The sequence below is a fragment of the Misgurnus anguillicaudatus genome, chromosome 8 (assembly GCF_027580225.2).
Source record: "Misgurnus anguillicaudatus chromosome 8, ASM2758022v2, whole genome shotgun sequence".
NCBI lineage: Eukaryota > Metazoa > Chordata > Actinopteri > Cypriniformes > Cobitidae > Misgurnus > Misgurnus anguillicaudatus.
The window spans coordinates 4,755,712-4,768,558 of NC_073344.2; the positions used below are offsets into that span (position 1 = coordinate 4,755,712).

The window sequence follows — 12,847 nt, forward strand, 5'->3', positions numbered from 1 at the left end:
GTATAAAGACCTTTTTATAATGAACCGTTATGTTTTAATTACCTTAGAATGAGACGTTTTTATCTACATAGGGTCCCCATACGCGGAAGTCACCATTTTGTTCTGCCATGTTTTTACAGAAGCCCTTAATGGACAAACTTTTTTGCTAAGTTGTCTCCGTCAATGACATGTTTTTCCGGTGGCGGCTACCGTAGCTTCTCTATGCGTTTCAAAGGGGGGAGCAGCGGACTGAGCCGTTGGTTGCAATTCGCAACCTCACCACTAGATGCCGCTAAAATTTACACACTGCACCTTTAAGTAATTAATCAAATAAAGGAACATTTGTGATAACATTTTTGTGTTAATTTTGGTGCATTTATGTATGGATTTAGCACACACTTGTACACTGACAGGTCATTCCTATACATTTCAATTCATGTTCCCTGGAAATGCAACTCGATGACTTTGGTTTTGCTAGTGTCATGAGCTACCAGCTGAACTACAGGAAAATGTTTGTGGATCATGCTGCAATAATATAGATCGACAAGTTCTGCACAATTTTGCATTAGTGTAGCTGTGTGCAAGCTGTTATTAAGGCAAAACATTTATTGCATGTCTAATACAATTATTTTCAAGAGATAATGAATTTAAGTGTGTATATTTTGATGAAGAGACAAGGCTTGTGATCTCACTTCCACTTTCAATACCTGACAATATTTCTTTTTATATATTTTTGATGACTTTGATTGTGCTTGGGTGAGTATTGGGTCAAACTGAAGAGGGTGCTTTGATAAAAAATTGGTGAGACCTTTTTTAAAACTGCTATCCATTCTTCTTAATTCAAAGTTTGTACTGTGGTGTAACACGAATCTATTTAAAATTTCCCTAAAAGCCCAAAATGATAAAATTCACACTAAATATATGATTCTGTCACACCCACAAAACCCCTCTTGTCTCACCAGTCCCATTCTAAGGCCCGAACTTGTTTATCTTTTATAGTACCCAAAATTACCTACATTTAAACGGTTCTGGCGTAGATCTAAATGAAGCATGCTATTCAGATGAGGATGAGGTTTATCTCAAACTGTTACCTTTAGCGTGTGTGGACACAACTGTCATCATCATTCAAAGCTATTATAGTATATTTCCCCAGCACATCAAAATATAAATGTACAGCTTGAGCACTGCTGTGGTCTTTGCATCGACAGCTGAACATGCGAACCTTCTGATTTAAATGCAGCAGCAGTATGTGACAGAGTGTTGGCGTGTAGTGAAGGGCAGGCTGTGTCTGAAAGTGTCAAGCAACTAAGAGTGAGAGATGTAACAGGAGATTAGTCTACGCAGATCAGTGAGGTACATTATTGACTTAACTCTGCGTACATATGTCCAGATTACTATAATCTTCGGCTGCTGAGTAAGAAAGCTGTGATTATTTTGTAAAATGCATTGAAAATTCTAAATGATCAAAATTAAATCGTACTAAAAACTAGATTTTAAATACAGCATTACACTGAGTGGTTATTTGCCTCCAATGCTATTGGGTGCCCTAATGGTTAGCACATCCTCAAATGTTTATGATATATAGGTCTGTACATTGTCAGAAAAAGTGATCAAAAATGATCCCAAGCTGTCAATAGGGTAGTACCCTTTAAAAAGGTCCTAATATGTAGCACTTTGGTAGAGATATAGGCCTATATACATTTGGTATGTACATTGTATGTACTTTTGAAGTATTAAAACTGTACATTTGAAGTGTTAACAAAGTTTTAGGTACAAATACAAACATTTGAAAGGGTATTGCCCCAGTGACAGCTAGGGACCATTTTTTCAGTGCTTAAATTAAATAATAGAGAGTGGTTTCCGGGACAGGGCTTATCCTCGTCCCAGACTAAAATGCATGTTTTGCATTCAATTCACCTTGCACTGATATATTTTAATATCAGTACCATTGCATTGGCTGTAGCACACCACAGTATAGTTTTTTGTAAGGTTTGTTTGAAAAAACTACTTAAATGTCATAAAATAACTAAGGCCTAGTCCTGAAATAATTTAAACATTGTCTGGGAAACCGCCCCTAGATTGCTTCAAAGAGAAAAAGCACACATCATTTTAACAAGGCCTTATAAAGCATTACAAACACTGTTTGCTTATATTAAAACAATATTTTTATTGAATCTCTTTGAGGTTATTCTTAATAATTTTTTGTCCAATTGACCACAACCAATCAGTCAAATACATATATATTAAATGTTGTTGTTCAAGAATTTCTATTTAAACATTTTAGTCAAATCTCTAATATTTACAATGAAACTTGTTTGTTACTTATGTTACAAATGAATCACAAATAATATATTTGTTTTATTTTGTAATGTAACACAATGTCGTAACATTTATCAAAACTGTCCTGGCCTTAATAAGTGGTAGCAACACTTCCTTTACGACATAATAATAAATAATACAAACTATGTCACTATTTGTACATTAAGATAAATACACACGTTATGAGGAAGAGATATTGCACGAGTCCTGGCCGAGACTGCCATACATGGGCAATTTCTGAACTGTGTGTGTGTGCTGCCGGCTGGAATTTCGCCCTCTGACGTCACTGCCTGTTACTCTCCCAGATTTGGGAAAAAGAAGTTTCAGTTTAAGTGGGGATTTCAACTCTGTGATTCCTAGAAAGCGAGGTAAGAGATCTATTAAAGCTTTGAATGGGCTTTTCACTGCACTGAAGACGACGCGTGTTTGTTCGCAGGCCTGTGATAATGTCGCGTTGTTTCTGCGCTTGAGCTCTACGGCTGAACGATAACTTACTTGACAACTATATGTTCTTCTGCAGTAAGCGAATCGAACTGTACCATTGAAATGGAGGGCGTGGGATTGCACTAGAAAGGAGGGGGCGAACTTTATTTAACGCTATTTATTTAGCCAGCTTCTGGAACATTTTCGGGAAGCATGTTAAAGGTTGTGTTTTAGCAGGATTCGTGGATACGTGTTACGTATAAACTTCTGAAAGTGATCGTATTTGATTCTCAAGCATTCTTGTATGAGAGTGTTTCTTACGAGGAATGCGGAAGTAAATATAGTCTGCAGGGTTCTTGTGTTGGGAGGATTTTAAGAGAGACGTGGCTTCTGCTGCTTATAGCAAGAGATGCGAAGTTTTGAAGTTTTAGCCATGTTTTAATCTGCGTTTCATAGGTCAAGATTATGCATAATAGATCCGTGCTTTTCACCGGCCCGTTATTCATACATGTTTTCGCGCTATGGTACTGTACGAATAGTGTATTGTGCATATGAACACCTTGCTATCTTGCTTTCTTTTTCATTTAAAGATAGCTAGGCATATACATTTGGGAATGTAACGTTTGCTCAGCCTTACATTTGTACAATCTGTGCACTTGACATATGTTTTTTCAAATTTATTTTCTCAGTACATGTATAAAACCCCTGATTTTGGCATTGATACTAACATGCTTTATCTGAGCGTTAAAGAGCTCCTATGGTCCGATTCACGATTTTACATTTCCTTTGGTGTGTAAGTGTGTATTAGTTAACAATGCAAAAGGTACATACCCCAAGTAAACGATGACCGAGTTATCATATCCAACGTAAATATCTTTTCTTGGACTACAACAAACACACAGATTGTAGGCAACAGTTTACTTCCTGGCACTGTTGATGTAGACAAGACCGACGTAATTCTTCCCGCTTAAGCCTGTAAGTTAATTCCGGATAGCATTGCATTGTGAGAGAATCTATCAAACATGGTAAGGAGCGTCACATTTCCAGCTGACTTTAAAGCAACACTATGTAGTTTTTTTACCTTTAAATAATGTCTCTAAAATTATTTCAGTGATAGAACAACTTTTAACTGGACACATTGTACTGTTGCTGCAACCTGAGCAGCCTCCTAGCTGCTACAAGCACACTCTGAAAGTGGCGATGGAGGGTAGAGCACACAGCCCCGCCCCTCCCCCTGCCTGCAGAAGAGTATCTGATAGGCACTGTTACGCTTTTCAACCTCATGGGGGAGCTGTAAGTCATTTTTACACAGAAAGTACATAGTGCTGCTTTAAAGGGATAGTTCGGCCAAAAACGATATTAAACCCATGATTTACTCACCCCCAAGCTGTCCGAGTTGCATATGTCCATCGTTTTTCAGACAAACACATTTTCGGATATTTTAGAAAATATTTTAGATATTTCTGTTCATTAAATGTAATGTTGCGGGGTCCAGGAATAGTCCACGACCTTCAAGTCCAAAAAAGTACGTCCATCCTTCACAAATTAAATCCAAACGGCTCCAGGATGATAAACAAAGGTCTTCTGTGGGTAATCCGTGTGGTGTTGTTGTAGAAATATCCATATTTAAAATGTTATTAACTTTATAAACTAGCTTCCGGTAGCGCCGCCATCTTAGACTCAGGAGAGAGGATTAGCGTAGTGTACGCACTTTTCTTAGTGACGCATGACAAATTCGGAGGGCGGGGGCACCGAGCAGCAGCAGAGAAACTCTGTACGCTGCGTGGGCTCTCATCCTGAATGCGCATCACTCCAAAATGGCGGCGCTACCGGAAGCTAGTTTATAAAGTTAATAACATTTTAAATATGGATATTTCTACAACATCACCGCACGGATTACCCACAGAAGACCTTTGTTTGTCATCCTGGAGCCGTTTGGATTTGGTTTGTGGGGGATGGACGCACTTTTTTGGGCTTGAAGGTCGTGGACTATTCCTGGACCCCGCAACATTACATTTAATGAACAGAAATATCTAAAATATTTTCTAAAATATCCGAAAATGTGTTTGTCTGAAAAACGATGGACATATGTAACTCGGACAGCTTGGGGGTGAGTAAATCATGGGTTTAATATCGTTTTTGGCCGAACTATCCCTTTAAAGGTATTCAGGCCAATCACAATGTACAGATTAGCTGACCAATCAGAGACACAGCAATTTTCTAATCGAAGAGTTTTGTACAAAATCAGTGTGTTTCATGAAGACAGTATATCTGGAGCAACAAAAATGTACGGTATGTGGAAAATAATATGTTTTTTAACCCTTAACCATGCAAACACATTGTTTTATACCAAATACACAAAATAATGTTTTTTTAGCATTAAAATAGGTGCACTATAAGGGATTTACTGCCTATACTGTATATTCATGGTCAAATACTCTTTGCATGGTGTAAGGGTGTTTTCTCATCTGTAGTTCGTTTCATTTGCTCCGGACCAAAAGCAAAAAATGAAACATTGTAACTTTTTTAGCAGTTTTGGTTCCTTTTCACACCACACTGATTGCTCTGATCCTCACCAGTTGAAACGAACCAAAATTCTGTCATGTGGTAAAATCAGCATCATTCATTGGGCACACGTATTTGAACGTATTTCCTAAACTGCTTCTCGATTGGTCAGAATCAACGTGCGCGAAATTCCAACGGAACCCCGGACGGCTGCGCGCCGTAATTATGTCTCCATGGTTGTTATACATAGTTTGTATACAGCACTCTAGACAAACCGTTCATTTTCAGAATGAATCGCAGATGCGACTTGAAAACAACGTTTGAATGCACTACAAACGGTGAAGACACCAAATTTCTGCACCTCCTCGCAACTCCAGGTATGTCCGCCATCTGTCATTGTGCTAATATTGCTAATAGAAACTGTCAACAAACACTTCCTCATCCGATAATGCACTCCGCAGCTGACTATGGCTGCTGGTTTAGTCCAAAATGCGCAGTACTTTTGCAGTTAGGTCGGATAGATCTCGGATCGTGTTCTCACCATAAACGAATCGCTCTAGTATTCGTTTGAAAGCGTACCGCTTGTTTGGTCCGCTTTTGGTGCGCACCAGAGTTTGATTGCTGCTTTCTCACCTGCCCAAACGAACCGCACCAATTGAGCAATCGAACTCTGGTACGATTCAACCGAACTAAACAAGGCAGGTGTGAAAACACCCTAAGACCATTGAAAAGCTCAGGTGATCTGGGTATTTTCTGATGCATATAGACACTGGGTGGCTGGCCCACTAGTCTGAATAAAATGCACTTGAAAGTGCACTACAGTTTTGTGGTTGTTCGAATGTTTACGTAAAAAAGAAACTGTATTTGGGCAGCCCTGTAGACATCAGAACATCCGTTTTGATCTTGTTGCCTACTTTGGTGTTGGTCAAACTTCTAGTCGACATCTACAAGTTTAAATAGCATGCGTTTATTGAAAGTAAATGCAATGCATGATTCCAAGCATGAATCAAATGCCTTATTTCTGAGAATTTAGTCCGATAGGGAGGTGTATTCTCTGTGTTGTATGTATCGCAAATAAAGAGTACAATCAAAATTCTTCTTTTCTAAAAAAAGAAAATTTTTCTTGTCAGAAAAGCAAATATCTTCATTTCAAGTCTGCTGCACTGTCTAGACTACAGACATATTGTTCATCTTAAAAGCAGCAAAGTGCTAAAATATTTATCTGTCTCCTTACAAAGATGATATTCAAAATTCTACTTTGACATGAATCTCTAATCAATAACATCAAGGCCCTTTAGGCATCAAACTGAATAACTCTGTCATTTTTCCCCAACCTCCAAAGAAAAATAAAAAAAATGTTTTAACTTAACTACATTCAACCCAACATCAGGGATTATAGAGCAGACATGTTTGACAGGCTAGTGATGCTTAAAGTTTAAAGACGAGTCCATCCTCTGGGCCTAGCCTTTTTTCTAGTGTCTTTTTGCCATTAGGCCGAATATCTATAAGTATTGACTTTACCATGTTACTATAGGTTACTGTAAAATCAGAAGCCTTGCATTCTGTCTGTTGCCTTTGGTAACACCATAATTCAGTGCTATGTGAAACATTAAAAACATACAAAAGTCATATCAAAGTAATTAAAAAACAAAAGAAGCGAATATGTAATAAGCGTCATATACCTATTTTTGCACCAATTGCCGTACTTGCTCATTTTGTGTTGTCGTAGTGAGATAAGATCACATTTTTTAAGGACTTACAGTAGGTAAACCTGAGATGTTTTAGTAGGAAAACTGAAAGAATATTTCAAGGTGCCAGAGAATGCATTGAAATAATATGTTAATTTGTTCTCTGATGCCTACATAGAAGGCATGTGTCTTTATTAAGTGCAAAAATTATCCAGAGACGGTTTTACATGTCCATATACTACCCTAGGATTTGTCTTTAGAATGAAATGGTCTATTATTACCTCAATTAAAAGGGTCATGAATATTAAAGTTGAGCTCTACTCTGATTGGCTGTTTCACAAAGCTGTGTGTGTGTGTGTGTGTGTGTGTGTGTGTGTGTGTGTGTGTGTGTGTGTGTGTGTGTGTGTGTGTAAACAAACCTATGTTTGAGCCTGTATTAGATGAAGATACAAAACTTGGGGAATAATCAATTGTTTGGAGATTGTTTGTAGGCATTTCTGAGTCGTAAGTTTGTTTGTTTTTTCAGTATGATAAACAAACAAGATACCCACCGATATAGTTACTAAAATGTCAACACATTTATATTATTTTCCCGTTTACTGAACAAAAAGCAATATCACACACACAATTCTTGTGTTGAACTAAATATCCGTGCTACTGTGATTACTTTTATTTACAATTTCTCCTGGATGGTGAAATGCTACCATTGATAAATTGCCTCACCTCCATTTCATTTTCTACTCCAGTACTTGAACTTTAAAGAGCTAGTGAGGACAGATCTATGTAGTTAAGTACACAGGAAACAGGCAGGCAGGATAAATGGGTGGACAGTGACTCTGTCCTAAAGGATGTGGTGTGGAACAGCCAGGACCAAAGCCGCGAGACGGATGATGCGGCAGCCACCCTCACGGTTATGATTTACACCAGGCCTCTGCTCGTTTCTCACCGCGCTCATTGACACAGAGGAATGCCGGCCGACTTAAAGTTCAGCAGCTGTGTGACTTTGATCCTTTCCTGAACTCTGGGTAATCAAGCTTATTCACATCCCATTCAGGTGCTTGCAAGGAGAAAGACAGATTGCTACATTACCATACAAGGCTAAATAGACACCTGCAGCTGTAAAAGGGACACATAGTGTTTTAGTCTGCAATAGATATAAGGGGTGGAGCACTGAGCGAGCAGATAAAAGACATTGCGTACTAAGCCAGCAGATACTGTAAGAAGGACAACTGTGACATGTTCGTACACATTTAAAAACATGAGCGTGCTATTATTACCATCGCTGGATGTGGCATTGAGATTTACCTGGATTAAATGCAGTCTGTTTTGGTTGTAATAGAGTTTAACCTTCAACTTTCCTTTAGGCCGCTTTATTTGTGTTTTTATAAAATTTTTATCAAAGACTCATTTTCTGTGTGTGTATAAATTTTGAATAAGGTTTTCAGGTGAAAGAGAGTGAAACTGAGTGATCGATGTTAATCCATAGAAAAAGCAAATTATATATATATATATATATATACACACACATGCTCAAAATTATTCATACCTTTTGTAAATATGACCAAAGAAGGCTGTGAAAATAAATCTGCATTGTTAATACTTTTGATCTTTTATTTAAAAAATCTACAAAAATCCAACCTTTATTTGGAGAACAATAATTTTAAATGGGGGAAAATCTCATTACGAGAGAAATATTTTTCTCTAATACACACTGCTCACAATTTATCATACCCTTTTATTCAATACTTTTTGCAACCTCCTTTTCCCAAGAGAACAGGTCTGAGTCTTCACCTATAATGCCGGATGCGTTTGGAGAGCACCTGACAAGAGATCAGAGACCATTCCTTCATGCAGAATCTCTCCAGATCCTTCAGATTCCAGCTCCATGTTGGTGCTTCTCTTCAGTTCATCCCACTCATTTTCTTTAGGGTTCAGGTCAGGGGACTGGGATTATCATGGCAGAAGCTTCATTTTGTGCTCAGTGACTCATTTTTGTGTTAGTTTTGTTGTTTGTGTTGGATCACTGCCCTGAAGGAATATCCAACCATGGCCCATTATATGATTTCTAATAGGGACAGTCAGGTTTTGATTTTTTTTATGAATTCTATGAAATACCAACAGATAAAAAATCAAAACCTGACTGTCCCTGTTAGAAATCATATAATGGGCCATGGTTTGATCTTCCTTCAGGGCAATGATCCCAAACAAACATCAAACTAACACAAAAATGAGTCACTGAGCACAAAATGAAGCTTGACAATCCCAGTCCCCTGACCTGAACCCTACAGAAAATGAGTGGGATGACCTAAAGAGAAGAAGCACCAACATGGAGCTGGAATTTGAGGGATCTGGAGAGATTCTGCATGAAGGAATGATCTCTGATCTCTTTTCAGGTGTAGTCCAAACTCATCAGGCATTATAGGTGAAGACTCAGCTGTTCTCTTGGGAAAAGGAGGTTGCAAAAAGTATTGAATAAAAGGGTATGATTAATTGTGAGCAGTGTGTATTGGAGAAAAATATTTCTCTCATAATGAGATTTTCCACCATTTAAAATTATTATTCTCCAATGAAAGGTTGGATATTTGTTAATATTTTTAATAAAAGATCAAAAGTATTAACAATGCAGATTTATTTTTGCAGCCTTCTTTGGTCATATTTACCAATTGTATGAGTAATTTTGAGCATGACTGGAATCTATACCCAAGTTAAAGGCAGGGTGCACGATCTCTGAAAGCCAATGTTGACATTTGAAATCAACTAAACAAACACGGCCCTTCCCCAATAGAATCTGGACCTTCTTTTGATATATGCGCCCCACACATATGCAACCTAGGCAACAATGTCAGTTACTGTAGACCAGTGGCGGCAGTAAAGCGCACGATGCAAAGTTCGTCACAACATGTATGTAGCTTGTCATGTGTGTGGTTCGTAATTTCAAAATATGTGTTCTGCGCTTTGAGAGATCGTGTGCGCATCACGTGTCATGCCAAAATAAGTGCCTGTTGCAGACGCGTCTAAATGGTTTATGATAAAAGAGATGTATGCGTAATCAGAGTTTACTGTTAAGGAAGTGTCTAGCGTGTATTTTGGGAACGTGAGCATCTCTTTTATCATAAACGCGTGTTTTGACGCGTGTGCAGCAGGCACTTATTTTGACAAAACACGTGATGCACACAGGATCTCTCGACACGCAGGACACATATTTTGAAAAAGGGAACCACACACGTGACAATCCGAACACTTATTTTGAATTAGCACATCCTCGGATGAGCAGTCACGAGCCGCCACTGCTGTAGACATGCCACTTACTGCTGATTGGCTACAAGTGTGTTTTGGTACTCTGCCCGACTTTCTTTTCCAAAGTGTTTCTCAAAAATCATGCACCCCTCCTTTAATCCCCACACATCGGGGGAGGGGCAATTTGGCACCTCCAATTCACCTAACTTGCATGTTTTTGGCCTGTGGGAGGAAACTGTCTGACACAGGAAGAACCTGCAAACTCCACACCTAGCTCGAACCGGGCAACTTCCTGCTGTAAGGCAACAGTATTACCAACTCAGTCACTATCATTTCATCATCAAGTAATGTCTTCTAACAAGGAGATATCTGTATTTCAGTATAACAATTTTGAACAGTACCCGTTCTTGTCTTAGGACAATTTCAATGAAACCTTTAGTGTAAATTGGACTTTAGTCTTTAGTCTTGCATGACTAAAATAATTGCCTGGACTGGTGTTGCAAAGATGGCCGCCCAGTGGCGCTACTTCCCTAATGGGACTTTGTCGATATGTTGCATATCCATGGAAACATACAGATCAGCGTGGTAATTTCAAATATGGAGGCACTGAATCTCATTGGTTCTTGCGTGACATATTGTGACGAAACACACATATGACAACTATAAGAGAGATAACATTTTAATCTAAAATTATTAGTTTGTGTTCATATAATATTCTGATGGAATTGCATGATGGCAGTCAAATTATGAAGGTGTATTCATATTTGGGAACTACTCCTTTAATTATAAAAACACGTATTAAGAGTGTGTACATCTAGAAATATACCATATGTAATTACGCCCCTAATCCCCCTGCTGGAAATGTGTTCTCCTGGATTCACAGAGGGAAGTGTTATTTGCTCTATTGTAGGGTTGGGTTGGCCAGCTCTCCTCAGAGGGAGTACACGGCCAAAGTTAATTATGCATCTTTAATCACCTGAAGTCTCTCTCTTTGACACTGTTTAACCTCCTTTAAATGGGTTATTATTACTTCTAAAACCCCCTCTGTGGTTTCAGACATAAAAGGCTATTTTAGTGTTTCTTTAAAGCGAAACCACATCGAAACTCCCGAATATCTTTCTCCCATTGTAATATAACTGCACAAAATATCAGCCTAGCGCTCATCATCAACTGCTTTGTGTGATTTGATTTCTGTTTTGTATAAACAATGAGTAAAAGATTAGATATTCAAGGCTTGAATATGTTTTAATTACGTTATCTTTATGATTGTGATTTCACAGAGCTCTGCTCTTTATGTCAGGTACTCGGTGAGATTAATTTTATGATTTGAGGAATACATGCGGTGTTTATTCATCTATGAATGTAACCTAGTTTTGTTGCATTACAATTAAGCTCTGCAAAGCGATGATACATGGGTGGAAAAAATCTTATGAATGACCCTCTGTGCCTTTTATATGTTAAAACCAAATAAACAAATTCTTAGTTAATAAGAGGCCCGTTTCATAGGGTCAGATGTGATCTCGTGCCATATTTACTAAACTTAAAGCTGTTTCTTATCACTTTTCAAGAATCTGTCAGGTGGACACAATCTGCTTTTTAAAACACTTTGCGTATTCTTTCCCCGTAGCTGATAATTATAATAATCATCATGCCGTACAGGAGACAAGTTCACTTACAGGTATAATAAAGGTCCCTGTCTGAAAATGACGACCAGTTTCGTGCAGGAAAATGGGCTGTTGATGTGAAATAGATAGACAGTCTTCTGGCATTGAGCATGGCAATAACGCTTAGCTGATCTTGAAGAAGCCCTTGAGATTCACTGTTCGACTTTCAATATAGATATTTACCAACAAAGGAATTTTATATAATGTAAGTAACTGTGTACTTATTCTGATTCACTCTATACTGACTTGTTGTATATACACTCCACCTAATGGATTATTAGGAACAGCTGTTCAATTTCTCATTAACTCTTTCACCGCCAGCATTTTAAAAAAAAGTTGCCAGCCAGCGCCTGCGTTTTTCATGATTTTCACCAAAGTTTAATGCCTTCCAGAAAATGTTCTTCTTCAAATATATAAACATACAATATAACAAATGAAAGAACAGACCCTCTGCTTTAAAAACAAAAAAAAAAACATTTCATCCTACCTTGAGTAGTTCTTTTGTAATCAGCTTTTGAATATGGGTAGGTTTCTGCAAAAACACCACATTTTGAGCAAAAAGCAGAGATAATTCCATTTTTGGGACAGACTTTTCATAGAGATCCCATTCAGAGCGATCTTTAAAACAGACACGGACATGCAGCAGCTTGCCAGAGGGCAATACTTCCGGGTTTAAAAAGTTGAGGAACCACCTAGTGGATAATAGCGGTATTGCGGAAAGACGGAAATACTCGTCATTGGCGGGGAAGCGTTTTCTTTTGATTGACGAGATATCTTGTCAATGGCGGGGAAAGAGTTAATGCAATTATCTAATCAACCAATCACATGGCAGTTGCTTCAATGCATTTAGGGGTATGGTCCTGGTCAAGACAATCTCCTAAACTCCAAACTGAATGTCAGAATGGGAAAGAAAGGTGATTTAAGCAATTTTGAGCGGGGCATGGTTGTTGGTGCCAGACGAGCCGGTCTGAGTATTTCACAATCAACTCAGTTACTGGGATTTTCACGCACAACCATTTCTAGGGTTTACAA

At 38.3% G+C, this 12,847-nt stretch overlaps 1 protein-coding gene across 1 annotated transcript in view; it reads left to right on the forward strand.

The window, feature by feature from the left end:
• The first annotated feature begins 2,509 nt into the window (after nucleotides 1–2,509).
• The window catches only part of lpp (LIM domain containing preferred translocation partner in lipoma), a 220,647-nt gene continuing 210,309 nt past the window's right edge, over nucleotides 2,510–12,847 (forward strand). The window contains exon 1 of the mRNA XM_073870155.1: nucleotides 2,510–2,666. The gene's annotated coding sequence lies outside the window, so the exon portion shown is untranslated. The remainder of the gene's footprint in view (nucleotides 2,667–12,847) is intronic.